The sequence below is a fragment of the Vitis vinifera genome, chromosome 5 (genome assembly GCF_030704535.1).
Source record: "Vitis vinifera cultivar Pinot Noir 40024 chromosome 5, ASM3070453v1".
NCBI lineage: Eukaryota > Viridiplantae > Streptophyta > Magnoliopsida > Vitales > Vitaceae > Vitis > Vitis vinifera.
The window spans coordinates 19,026,405-19,041,088 of record NC_081809.1 but is presented as its reverse complement, the minus strand read 5'-3'; the positions used below and the strand labels follow the sequence as shown (position 1 = coordinate 19,041,088).

General features: G+C 41.7%; 1 protein-coding gene across 1 annotated transcript in view; it reads right to left on the bottom strand.

Annotated features, from left to right (window-relative positions):
• LOC100247000 (O-fucosyltransferase 1) overlaps positions 1-14,684 on the bottom strand; it is a 62,766-nt gene that overhangs the window by 18,916 nt on the left and 29,166 nt on the right. The gene's annotated exons all lie outside the window — the stretch shown is intronic.

Genomic DNA, 14,684 nt, shown 5'->3' with positions numbered 1-14,684 from the left:
CACTCCCTCACAAATTGGTTTGAAAATGTTTTCCATTTCCAGCTTGCTATCCCTTGAATAGAAACTTGGACTGGAAACTCCTTTAGTGAAAATGTCAACTAGTTGTAGCTTAGATGAGACGAAAGGAGTGAAAATTAGCCCACTATCAATCCTCTTTTTGATGGAATGTATATCTATTTCAATATGTGTGGTCCTATCATATTGACAAGATTATGAACAATACTTATTGTAGGTTTGTTGTCACAATATAGACTCGTAGGTCTTTCAATCTCTACTTGCAATTATTTTAGTAAACTTTTAATCCACATGTGTTCATAAATACCCAAGGCTATAGTTCGAAATTCGGCCTCAACACTTGACCTAGCAACTACAAGTTGCTTTTTACTCCTCCAAGTCACCAAATTGGATCCCACAAAGGTGTAGTATCTAGAAGTGAACCTTTTGTTGATCATTGATCCTCCCCAGTCAACATCAATATAAGCCTCCACACACATGTGATTGTTCATAGAGAATAATAACCCTTTGGGCATTAGGACTTGCAACATTTGAATACATTGATAAGAATAAACAAAAATGGCTGCCTTCTCGGAGGGGGAAGGAGCTCCGAAGGGGGGCAAGAGCTGGTTTGCTGTGGAATCAAAGACATTTGAGATCTCCATTGAAGAGACTCGAGGCAAACTGAGGGGGGTTATTCTGGAAAGAAGCAAAGGCTTCTCTTCTTGGATAAAATTTGGAGCAAAGAGCCTCAATTCTCTGCTGGAAGGAGTGGAAGAGTGGTGCAGAGAAGAATCAAGCTCGAGGAGCCTTAGAGCTTGGGAAGAAGGAGGAAGGAAATATAGGTTGGAGTGTCGTTCAAATATTGCAGGTAGGTATCTGCTATGTTCGGTGAGGGACTCGAAGGCGAAGAGGTTTTGTCTAGTTTTCCCAGAAGGTAAGGGATTAGTAGGTGGTTGGTTCATGCTGGCTTAGAAGCTAAGAGCTCTTGGAATTACTACTCAACCCATGAAGAAGTTTGAACTGGGTAATTCCACCTCTGTAAAGGAAGATTATAGAGGTAAAGGAAAGGAGAAAGGGAAATGAGTTTTTCCAGATGCTGTGAGAATGGAGAAAGGAGAATTAGGGGAAGCTTTATGGGTGCATGTTGGTGAGCGAGACTTGACCAGAAGGGAAGTGCAGCTTAGTCGCTGCTTGGTAGGATGTTTTGGTGATAGTGTCGAGGATGTTCCGCCTTTGTCCTTCTTGGAAGAGTGGGCGTATGAAAGTTGGTCTCTCAAGGGAGGTCTAAAAATCTCCCGGTTGGGTGGAGCCCTAGTGCTGTTCGAATTTGAAGATAAGGTGGAAGCGGACTGGGTGCTATTAAGGGGTAGTAGAAGTCTTCAGATGAGAGAGTTTTTCTTGCAGAAATGGGGACCTGAAGTGGGTTGTTGCAGAAATGGAAGCCACCCAAAGGATGTGTGGGTGAAAGTAGTCGGTCTACCACTCCACCTTTGGAGTAGAGAAGTGTTCAAGAGTATAGGAGAGAGATGCGGGGGATTCATAGCTGTGGATGAGGATACAGCCTTTTTCTCCGAGCTACAGTGGGCTCGCATTTTGGTGAAAGCTCCGGGAAAGATTAGACAGGGTACGTTACAGGTGGTAGCCGGGAACTGTTGTTGGACGGTGAGTCTTTGGTGGGAAAATCCTCCATGGTTCTCGGAGGTGGTAGCAAGATCACCCTGGTTTAATGAGGAGAGGCGGGAGGTCAGGGATGAGGGTAGGGGAGATTCACGCGCCAGTGGTAGCGTGAGAGGTTTTCAAAATGGCAAAAGTGGTCTGCAGGCTCAGGCGTCAGGGGTTCAGGTTGAGTGTGGCAGAGGGCAAGGTGAGGCGGCAGGCGCAGAGGTGGCTGAGGGAAGGAGGCCCTTCGCAGGTGATCTGGGCCATTCAAACAGCGGGTTTGGGCCCAGAAATGATAAGGGGCAGGCTTATAAAGGAAAGAGTGACTTGGGCTTAAGTGAGGACAGGTTTTGGGCCAAAAGCCCACTACCCGTTAGTTTTAAAAAGGAGGGCTGGGGGTGGGCTTCTAAGCCCACTTCTGGAATGGAGTTTGAGGAGCGGTCCTCCTCGGCTAGGGCTTCCTCTGTTCCAGCGGAGGCTGAAGAGGGGATGGATCCAGAGCTCATGGTGTTCCAAGTTGAAAATGCCGTCGTGTTGACGCCGCGTGGAAGGAGAGGCACCGACGAGGCTCTAATGGAGGAGGCTTCCAGGTACGATGCTGGTCCTTCTCCTCTTTCTCAGTTGGGGCATCGGGGACACTCCCACCTTTCTTCTTCTTCTTTTTGGAGGCATCGCCGAGGCCGTCGGGACTTCGGAGGGGGTGATTTTTGGTGCGGAAGGGGAGTTGGATTGTTACGAGATAAGATTGGGGAGAATCAGTGCCGCGTCGGCTTGCGGAGATGGGAGTGGACATTTTCGGGACTCGGGTGATGCCAAAAAAGGAAAGGAGCTAGCTCTGGTACCAGTTGGGGAGGTTTTTATGAGTCTCTATGAGGAAGAGGAAGCATGTCACATAGAAGAAGGGGAAAGTGGGGAAGGATGGAGTACTAGTAGCCTTGCGAAATTCAGCCACTGTTTGGGGATGCCGACGAAAGGCTTCGAAGAGGAAATCTTATATCTCTTAAGAAGAATGAAGGGGAGAATGGAGCAAAAGGGCAGGGATGGGGTGACTAGGAAGACGAGCTTAAAATCTTCAAAATCCAGTAGGGAACTCAAGAAGTTGGAGTGGACGGTTAGTTACAAAAAGGCGAAAATGGGATCTAGCACGGGCTTGTCTGGAGGGGCTTCAGGATCAGGGTGTAAATGAAGTTAAGAATTCTGTCATGGAATGTTAGAGGGGCTAATGATAGGGATAAAAGGAGGATCATTAAGTCAGTTATTAAATCCCAGAGAGTGGACGTGGTTTGTTTACAGGAAACTAAAATTAAAGAAATGTCTACGGGGCTTGTTCGAAGTTTGGGGGTGGGAAGAAATATAGAGTGGAGAGCAGTCAACTCTAGGGGAGCAGCTGGGGGTATTTTCGTGTTCTGGGACAACAGGATGGTGGAGCTGGTGGGATGGGAAAAAGGAGTGTTCTCAATTTCGTGCCGGTTCAAAAATTGTGTGGATGGTGTTGTGTGGGTGTTCACTGGGGTGTATGGGCCGGTTTGCAGTGGTGATAGAGAGGAGTTTTGGGAGGAACTTGGGTCAGTTAAAGGATTATGGAGTGACCCTTGGTGTGTGGGAGGGGATTTCAACTTGGTAAGGTTTCCAGAGGAGCGTAGCAGGGGAGGTGGTCTTACAGCTTCTATGAGGAGATTCTCAGAAGTGGTAGAGGATCTGGAGCTCAGGGACTATCCATTGAGGGGGGGTCCGTTTACTTGGAGAGGGGGTTTGAATAACCGGGTCCAGTCTAGGCTGGATAGGTTCTTAGTGACGGATAATTGGGATAATATGTTCAATGGTGCTGTGCAGGGCATTCTCCCTAGACCTGTCTCGAATCACTTCCCCATTCTCTTGGAAGGAGGAGGTTTGAAGAGGGGTCCTTCCCCTTTCAGGTTTGAGAACATGTGGTTGGAGGAGGAGGGTTTTAAAGACAAGTTGAAGATGTGGTGGGGGAGTTTAAAGTTTACTGGGTCAGCCAGCTACATTTTAGATGCTAAACTGAGGGCCCTTAAAAATATTTTGAAGATTTGGAATAAGGAGGAGTTTGGGTTAGTTGAGGCTAAAAAGGGTGAAGCTCTTAAGCAGGTTGAGTACTGGGATGAAAAGGAGAAATATGATGTTTTAAATATGGAAGATTGTGAAGCAAGAAATGGAGCAAGGGAGGCCTACAAGTCTTGGGTGATAAAAGAAGAGATTTTCTGGAGACAGAAGTCTAGGGAGTTGTGGTTGAAGGAGGGGGATAATAATACCAGATTCTTTCATAGGATGGCGAATGCTCATTGTAGAAGAAACTGGCTGTCCAAGTTGAAAGTTAATGGTTGTTGGCATTCAGAGGAAAATAACTTAAGAAACAGTGTGGTGGGGGCGTTTCAAGAGCTATACCAGGAGGAAGAGGGGTGGCGTCCTAGTGTTGACGGGATCTCTTTTATGAGGTTAGATATCAGTGAGGCTGAGGGGTTGGAGATCCCTTTCGTGGAGGAAGAGGTGTTAGCAGCTCTTACGGACCTAGGCAAAGACAAAGCCTTGGGGCCGGATGGCTTTACAATGGCGTTCTGGCTTTATGGGTGGGATGTGGTGAAGTTTGAAATTATGGGCTTTTTTAGAGAATTCCATGAAAAGGGCAGATTTGTAAAATCCCTAAATGCAACCTTCTTGGTTTTAGTCCCTAAGAAGGGAGGGGCAGAAGATTTGAAAGATTTTAGACCGATTAGCCTTGTGGGAAGCCTTTACAAGTCGTTGGCCAAGGTGTTGGCAAATAGAATCAAGAAGGTTATGGGAAAAGTGATTTCGGAACCCCAAAATGCCTTTGTGGAGGGTAGGCAAATTCTTGATGCAGTTTTGATTGCTAATGATGCTGTGGACTCCAGATTGAAAAGCAATCAAGGGGGCGTGATGTGCAAATTGGATATAGAGAAGGCTTTTGATCATGTTGGCTGGAAGTTCTTGTTGGCTGTGTTAAAGCAAATGGGATTTGGGGAGAGATGGATTATGTGGATAGAGTGGTGTATCTCAACTGTTAGATACTCCGTTCTGATAAATGGCTCTCCTTCCGGATTCTTCCAAAGCTCAAGGGGTTTGAGACAAGGTGACCCCCTATCCCCTTACCTGTTTGTGATAGCTATGGAGGTGTTTAGTTGCTTAATGAGAAGGGCCATCAGTGGGGGCTTTTTATCTGGATGGAGGGTTAGAGGTAGGGGTGGAGAAGGGATTCTGATATCCCATTTGCTCTTTGCGGACGACACCTTGGTGTTTTGTGAGGAGTCCCAGGATCAGTTGACGTATCTAAGTTGGCTTCTCATGTGGTTTGAGGCTTGCTCAGGTCTGAAAGTTAACTTGGAGAAGAGTGAGCTTATTCCGGTGGGGAGGGTGACTGGTATAGAGGATTTGGCTCTGGAGTTGGGTTGTAAGGTGGGTGGTCTGCCTTCCAGGTATTTGGGTTTACCTTTGGGGGCACCTTTCAAATCAGAGGTGGTATGGGATTGTGTTGAAGAAAGGTTTAGGAAAAGGTTGGCTATGTGGAAGAGACAGTATATTTCCAAGGGGGGAAGACTCACCCTTATTCGGAGCACTCTTTCCAGTTTGCCGGTTTACTTCATGTCTCTTTTCCTTTTGCCCAGAAAAGTAAGGATGCAGTTGGAGAAGATTCAGAGGGACTTCCTGTGGGGGGGAGGTGCTCTTGATCAGAGGCCTCATCTGGTTAGGTGGAATCTGGTTTGCTTGGAAAGGAAGAAAGGTGGTTTGGGGGTAAGAAACTTAGCGTTGATGAATAAAGCTCTCTTAGGTAAGTGGAATTGGCGTTTTGCCATTGAAAGAGAGGTGTTGTGGAAGAAAGTGATCAGTCACAAATATGGTGTAGAGGAGGGGGGTTGGTGTACTCGGGCCGAAAGAGGGAGGCATGGTGTAGGGCTTTGGAAAGCTATTAGAAAGGAGTGGTTGGGTATGTATAGCAGTTTAGCCTTTCGTGTGGGCAATGGTCGGAGAGTGAGATTCTGGAAGGATAAGTGGTGTGGAGATGAGCCTCTCTACGAATCCTTCCCCTCTCTTTTTGCCATTTCTCAGGCTAAAGACGCGTGGGTATCGGAAGTGTGGAACCCAGATGGTGTAGGGGATGGTTGGACCCCTTTGTTCTCAAGGGCGCTTAATGATTGGGAAATTGAGATGATGGAACAGTTTATGCTTAAAATCCAAGCTTTTAGGGTGCAAAGGGAGAACGAGGATAAGATGGTGTGGACAACATCTAAAAGTGGTGTTTTCTCAGTCAAGTCGCTCTACTCCATTTTGGAGCCTGGTGGTTCAGCTATGTTCCCTTATGTTGGTATTTGGAAAGCGAGTGTGCCGCCAAAGGTAGCTTTTTTCGCGTGGGAAGCATCTTGGGGCAAAATCTTAACTCTAGACCAACTTCAGAGGAGGGGTTATTCTTTGGCAAATAGGTGTTTTCTTTGTCTTGCTGAAGCAGAAACGGTGGATCATCTTTTACTCCATTGTGTTATGACGAGGACATTGTGGAATCTTCGGGCCTGTTTGGTTGCTGTTTTTGAAAACTGTTCTGGAAAACAGTTTTTGAGAACAATTTTTAAGAACAGTTTTTGGTGTTTTTTAAAAAAAATTATGTTTGGGAACTGAATTTTGAAAAACAGTTTTTGTTCTCAAAAACAAAAAAACATGTTTGGTTGAGTTAATAAAAAAAAAATTTAGAACAAATAAAATAAAAAACACGTTTGAAAGATTTTTTTTTTTTCTAATTAATAAAATATTTTCTTCAAGTAATTTTATATTATAAATTTATAAATAATTTTTAGATATATAGTTCATTTAAATTAAAAAAATTATTTATTTTATTAATTTAAAAATAAAAATATTTTTTATATTTTTTTAAAATAAATCAAACATAATAAAATCATTTTTATTAATATTTTTTTATTTAATCTTTAACTTTATTAAAAATTATAGCATTTTCTATTAAATTGAGATAAAATTGTTCTCATGATTTGTTTTTTTTTTTTTGTCTCTACTAAATATAAAATTCAAAATGCCACCCTTCTCTGATCGGGCATCAAGAAGCCCTTTTCTGAAGGAAGCCCTTTTCTGAAGTTGCCCTCCAGCCGAGAGAATCCCTAAAAGGCCATATTTTCCTCTGCCACTCTCAATCCTCACAGGTACTAATCTAATCATGTTATTATTATTATTATTTTTTTGCAACCCCCGTTTGATTCCCAAGAAAATCCATCCCCCATTCGATTTCCGGGAAAATTCATCCTCGTTTGATTTCCGAGAAAATCCAAGCAAAAACCCTGCAACCCCCGTTTGATTCCCAAGAAAATCCATCCCCCATTCGATTTCCGGGAAAATTCATCCTCGTTTGATTTCCGAGAAAATCCAAGCAAAAACCCTGCAACCCCTGTTTGATTCCCAAGAAAATCCATCCCCCATTCGATTTCCGGGAAAATTCATCCTCGTTTGATTTCCGAGAAAATCCAAGCAAAAACCCTGCAACCCCCGTTTGATTCCCAAGAAAACCCATCCCCCATTCGATTTCCGGGAAAATTCATCCTCGTTTGATTTCCGAGAAAATCCAAGCAAAAACCCCAAGGAAAACCAAAAATCCCTGCGTTTTCTGGATCCGTTTTAGGGGTCTCTTTGCTATTGTGCGATTGGATTTAAATTTCACGAACCTTGAATCAAAACTGAGAAACAAGAAGAGGCGAGCCACTGTGCTGGAGAAGAGATGAAAACGGGAAGAAAAAAAAAACACAGGAAACAGATTGTTTTTTTTGGTTTAATTTTGTTCTGTGAACAGTAAAAAAACGGGGAAAACAAGATTTTGTTGTTCTCTAAACAGTGTCATTTTGAGAACACGGGAAACAACAAAAACAAAAATCACTCTCTCAACCAAACGAGTTTTTGGTGTTTTTTGTTTTCAAGAACAGAAAACTGTTCTTGAAAACACTAAACAAACAGGCCCTTCTTTTTTCTCTCTTTGGTGTGGAGTGGGTTCTCTCTGGTACAGTTAAGGAAACTCTCCTGGGGTGGCATGGAGCGTTTGTGGGGAAAATCCGTAAAAAGGTGTGGCAAATGGCCCCCTTATGTATATTTTGGTCAGTTTGGAAGGAAAGAAATTCGTTGGCTTTTGGGAACGAAGTGTTGTCAATCCAAAGGTTGAAACATTCTTTTGTATGTAATATGTGGTCATGGGTGAGGATGTTTATAGTTTTGAGCCCGCGGTCTCTGGTTAGCTTTATTGAGTGGCTAGGTTTTTGTTATAGGTAGGGGTTTTGGCTCGCTTCCTTGGTTTAGTTTCGAGGGGCTGCTTTTGTATACCCTTTGTATACCTAGAGGACACTAGTTTGGTGTTTCCTCTTTCATTTTATTATACTTCTCTTTACTTATCAAAAAAAAAATAACCCTTTGCTTGAAGTAGCCTTTAGATATCTTAAGATCCTCATCACAACTTCTATGTGGTCTTCTAAAGGAGCATGCATAAATTGAAACACCGTCCTTACAACATATGCAATGCCTGGCCATATGTGAGACAAATAAATTAACTTACCAACTAGTCTTACAACATAAGCCTCTACACACATGTGATTGTTTATAGAGAATAATAACCCTTTGCTTGAAGTAGCCTTTAGATATCTTAAGATCCTCATCACAGCTTCTATGTGATCTTCTAAAGGGGCATGCATAAATTGAAACACCATGCTTACAACGTATGCAATGCCTGGCTATATGTGAGACAAATAAATTAACTTACCAACTAGTCTTTTATATCTTCCCTTATCAACTAGTACTCCTACCGTTGTTGCTCTCAACTTGTGATTCTTATCTAAGGGTATATGTAGGTGTACAACCCAGTATTCTAGTTTCATTTAATAAATCAAGATTATACTTCCTCTAAGATCCATAAATTCCCTTCTTCAATCTTGCTACATCAATGCCAAGAAAACACTTGAGATTTCCGAAATCTTTGATCTCAAATTCCTTGTCCAATTTCTTTTTCAGTTTCTATATCTCCTCTAAATGATTATGATATCATCAACATACACAATTAGAAATTCAAAAGGTCACCTTCTTTTGAAATGATTATTTGATGAACAAAGTATGGTCTCCCTAGCTCTACCAACATCCAAATTTGACAAGAGATTAAGCAAATCTTTTAAACTACACCCTTGGAGATTGTTTCAACTTGTACAATGATTTTTTAGCTTACACACTTCTCCACTGCTAAATTGTCCCTCAAAACCTAGAGGTAAGATGGTTGCAACCTGGTCAAGATTTTTCATTCTCTTAGGACTTCCTTGGGTTTGAAAAACAATGAATCAGATAATGTCCAAACTAGGATGGAAAGTTTGTTGGTAGGCGAGGGACAAGATTGTTGGTTGCAGTTACCTTGTCTCTGGCATGGAAAATTGTTCTCGCACTTAGGCACACCTATAATCCAATTTTCCAGAGCACTGAAGTTAACTACTTAGAATAAAACTTTAATTGAAAAAATAAAATAAATAAATAAAAAATAGAAAAAGGTTGGATCTTTTCAAGAACATTAATCGACTTTATCAAAGTTATATACAAAAGTGGATATTTTGACAAACTGAGAATTTGAAAAGGAAAAATGAAAAGGGAGAAAGAAAAACCCTCAATTTCGGAAGAAAGTGCAATAAGTTTGGTTGCCCCTTTTACAGAAGAAGAGATTTCTAAGGCCATATTTCAGATGGATAGGGACAAGGCTCCGGGGCCTGATGGCTTTACTATTGCAGTATTCCAAGACTGCTGGGATGTGATTAAGGAGGATTTAGTGAGAGTGTTTGCAGAGTTTCATAGGAGCGGAGTTATTAATCAAAGCACTAATGCCTCTTTCATTGTTCTATTGCCCAAAAAGAGTACGACAAAGAAAATCTCAGACTTTAGACCCATTAGTTTGATCACTAGTCTCTATAAGATAATAGCCAAAGTGCTCTCAGGGCGTCTAAGAGGGGTCTTACATGAAACCATCCATTCTACTCAAGGAGCTTTTGTTCAAGGGAGACAAATAATGGATGCAGTCCTCATAGCAAATGAGATAGTGGATGAGAGAAGGCGATCAGGGGAGGAAGGAGTCGTCTTTAAGATTGATTTTGAAAAGGCTTACGATCACGTAAGGTGGGATTTTTTAGATCAAGTGTTGGAGAAGAAGGGGTTTAGTCCTAAATGGAGGAAATGGATGAATGGATGCTTGTCCTCGGTATCTTATGCAGTATTGGTGAATGGTAGCGCTAAAGGTTGGGTTAAGGCTTCGAGAGGATTAAGACAAGGAGACCCTTTATCTCCCTTTTTGTTTACTTTAGTAGCAGATGTATTGAGTAGGATGCTTGTGAGAGCTGAGGAGAGAAATATGTTGGAGGGTTTCAGGGTGGGTAGAAACAGAACTAGGGTATCTCATTTGCAATTTGCCGATGACACCATCTTCTTTTCTAACACTAGGGAGGAAGACTTGCAGACTCTCAAGAGTCTTTTGTTAGCATTTGGGCATATTTCTGGACTTAAGGTCAATTTAGACAAGAGTAATATTTATGGCATCAATTTGGATCATGCTCATATTTCAAGATTGGCTGAGACACTTGGATGCAAGGCTTCTGGCTGGCCTATTCTATATCTGGGTCTTCCTTTGGGCGGGAACCCCAGGGCAGGTGGTTTTTGGGATCCTGTGATTGAGAGAATTTCAAGAAGATTAGATGGTTGGCAAAAGGCATACCTATCCTTCGGAGGGAGGATAACTCTCATCCAATCTTGCCTTACCCATATGCCCTGTTACTATCTTTCTTTATTTAAGTTACCCGCTTCAGTTGCTGCAAAAATCGAGAGGTTGCAGAGGGATTTTTTATGGTCAGGGATTGGGGAAGGCAAAAAGGATCATTTAGTCAGGTGGGATGTCGTGTGTAAACCGAAGGAAATAGGGGGTTTGGGTTTTGGGAATATTTCTCTGAGAAATCTCGCTCTTTTAGGGAAATGGTTGTGGAGGTACCCTAGAGAGGGTTCAGCTCTTTGGCATCAGGTCATACTAAGCATCTATGGTTCACACTCCAATGGTTGGGATGCTAACACAATAGTCAGATGGTCACATCGTTGTCCTTGGAAGGCTATTTCTCAAGTCTTTCAAGAGTTTTCCTCGTTTACTCGATTTGTGGTAGGAAATGGGGAAAGAATTCGCTTCTGGGAGGATTTGTGGTGGGGGGACCAACCTTTGGGATCCCAATATCCAAGTCTATTTAGAGTAGTCTTGGATAAAAACATACCTATTTCTTCAGTTCTCGGTCCTACTCGTCCTTTCTCTTGGAATTTAAATTTCCGTCGTAACTTGTCAGATTCTGAGATTGAGGACTTAGAAGGCCTCATGCGTTCTCTTGATGGAGTACATTTATCTCCTTCGGTTCCAGATGCCAGATTGTGGCCCTTGTCTTCTTCAGGGCTTTTTTCAGTTAAATCCTTCTTTCTAGCGTTATCCCAATTTTCTGGATCTCCTCAGGTTTTTCCTTCTAAATTCGTTTGGAATTCTCAAATTCCTTTCAAAGTGCAGTCCTTCATCTGGTTAGTGGCACACAAGAAGGTGAATACTAATGACATGCTACAAGTGAGAAGACCCTACAAAGCCCTTAGTCCGGATATTTGTATTCTGTGCATGAAGCATGGGGAATCAGCTGATCATATTTTTCTTCATTACTCCTTGACGATTGGGTTATGGCACAGGTTATTTCAGTTAGCTAAGATGGATTGGGTTCCCCCGAGAAGCATCCTTGACATGATGTACATCAAATTCAATGGATTTGGTTCGACTAAGAGGGGGATAGCCTTGTGGCAAGCTGCAAACATCGCTCTTATTCGGATTGTGTGGAGGGAAAGAAATGCGAGGATTTTTGAGGATAAAGCAAGGAATTCAGAGTCTCTATGGGACTCTATTGTTTTCCTTGCTTCTCTTTGGGCCTATTGTTCCAAGGTTTTTAAGGGGACTCCCCTTAATGCGATACATCTTGATTGGATAGCTGTATGTACTCCATAAGGAGTGGTCTTTTTAGAGGGATAGCTTGTTTTTCAGTGTATTTTTCTATAGTTTAGTTGTCTTTGGCAGGAGGATTCCTCATCCTTCTTTTGTACTTTTTTCTATCAATAAATCTTTGTGTCGTTTCCAATCAAAAAAACCCTCATGGCTCTTATAGAATTCATGCTTTTTATGTATCAGCAACAAGGCTTCACTGAACATAATTGCTCATGAATAACAAAAGAAAAGAGTCTTAATGTTCAGAAATGAGCTCATCTTTATGAAGTTACTAAAGTAAGAGAAATTAGCATCGTTCATAAACACCTATAAAAGTGAATCTAATAGTGTTGTCATCAAATCTTTGAACAGAAGGCACAACATTATCAAATAAAAAACTTTACAGGCAGGTTTTCAAATTAAAAGGAGAAAATAATCAAACAAAATTTTGGTTTTCATGATTTTAATTTTTCTTCGAAAAGTTTAGGTGAAGAAAAAGTGCCCTCCACAGTTTGTTGATCACAACATGATCTCCTCATAGTAAATCAACTCAACATGCAGGGTTATGAATGTGACAATCAATGTCATGTGCAGCATTTGGAAGAAACAGTCAATAATCTAGTCATTATTCCTCAGCTGGCAGGTGTTTACACACACACACAGACACACACACACATACATATAAGAAACAACAATTTCATTGCATTGAAATAGTAAGTATTAAAGAAGGATGAGAAACCCTTCCAAGAAGTACAAAACCCTCTATACATAGTTTGATCAAAAGGGCATAAATGTATACTAGTTCAGAAAGGCAAAACTATCTACACATCAAAATGGCTAGATCCACGCTTCACCAATGTATCCCCTGCATGGTCGCCTAAGCAAGGAGCCCAAGGGAAGAAACATCCTAGCTCTAAACAAAAATCAATAATTTGGCACAAGCACCCATCAAACTTCTTTGGTTCTCTTTCTTAGTGCCAAATTGCCTATGTTATGAGGTTCATTTGGCATATCCTGAATTTTCCATGTTCTCTAGGGTTCCTACTGTCTATTCTTCTGATGCTCATCACCTTGAAAATGAGTTCAATCATCAATTTATAATTTGAATCCTACCCACCTAATAGAGACAAAAACATGAGCTAGGAAGGCAATGGCCTCAACCCAAACTGTACTTGTTCTCTACCTGGTCTAAACCTGACCTGAAAGTTCATACCAAACATGCATGCATCCCAATTGCATCCATATTGAGTAAGGGCAAAGTGGGTATCAACTGAACCAATTAGAAGTTTATATACTTAGTTCATATGCAAATATGTAAACTAAAAAATGTAATAAATAACAGTAGCAAGCCCCCCACAGGCAACTCAACTAGCAGGGACTCATGCCCAGGAATCAAAAGGTCTCAAGTTCTGAGTCCTGGGCTTACCTGATACATGAGTCTTGAGAGAGGGATCCGAATCCGATACTTGAGTTTCTCCTTGGTCCCGAGAAGCAAGTCTACTGGATTTCCATATTATATATGAATGGAGGGAGGGAGGGAGGGGCAAAGAGAGATTATACATGGGTGGGGGGCGAGGAGGGGAGAGAGAGATGTAGTGAACTAATAGAAGGTGCCTGAACCCAAGACTCAAACCTCAATCCATCTTGAGTCTAAACCAATTTGGAAATTCCAACTTAGTCCCAAAAAAAGCATGGACAGGTAGGGAAGGAGGGATGGAGAGATGGAAAGAAAGAAATGCAGTTAACTACTCATATTGAGTTTAGAACCCCATCCAAAACCAATTTGGAAATTACAACTTAGTCCCAACAAAAGCATGGATAGGTAGGGAAGGAGGGATGAAGAGATGGAAAGAAAGAAATGAAGTTAACTACTCATCTTGAGTTTAGAACCCCATCCAAAACCAATTTGGTAATTCCAACTTTGTCCCAGCAAGAGCAAGAAAGAAGTAGGGAGGGAGAAGAGGGGGAGGAGAAATGTAGGAGACTAATAGAAGATGCCTGAACCCAAGCCTCAACCTGAACCTGTCTTGAGTTTAGACCCCATCCAAAACCAATTTGCTAACTCACTTACTATCAGAAAGAGCAAGGGTAGTTAGGCAGCGAGGGAGGAAAGGAGGGAGGGAGAAATGTAGCAAACTAATAGAAAGTGTCTGAACCCAAACCTCAACCTGAACTCATCTTGAGCTTAGAATCCTATCCAAAACCAATTTGGTAATTACAACTTAGTCCCAACAAGAGCAAGGACAGGTAGGTAGGTAGGCAGGGAAAGTGGGAGAGAGAAATGTAGTAAACTAATAGAAGATGCCTGAACCCAACTCTCAACCTGAACCAATCTCAAGTTCAGAACCCCATTGAAAACCAATTTGGAAATGCCAACTTAGTCACAGCTAGAGCAAGGACAGGTGCATTAATCCTTGTCTATTGCCTTCCCTATTTAGGCAACATAAAGTGACCAAATATCTACTGCAACTAAGAAATTAAGCAACAAAAGATCCACTTGATTTTAAATTGGATCTCTGATGTATTCATACATATTTAGAATAAACAAGAAACCACCAGCCAGTGGTGCCTTGCTAGATTAAGGATCCAACAATTTGAGATATCTTTTGCTGGGGGCCATGGGTCCTAAAGAAAGAAACACTAGATCAACCTGGCCAGGAAGAGAAACATATGTGCATCAATTTTGGGGCCCACAACGGCTCTATCCAAGTCAAATGTGCAACATACACATACAATTCTAGATATGAACCATATTGTTCCTAATAAATTGAAAATAGACTTACTATTTGTGTCATCTACTGCATTGCTCTGAGTTTTATTCAAGTATGTCTACAAAATTCCTGGTGCATTTAGAATAACTGCCATGCTCCTGATCTACTCAAGTTTCTCAGTTTCAAACACCTCATCGGAACACCTAAACTATCATCAAGCTTCATGTAACACAATAATCACCAGATTATGTCATACAACTGATGACTGGTCTAGAAATAAATATACT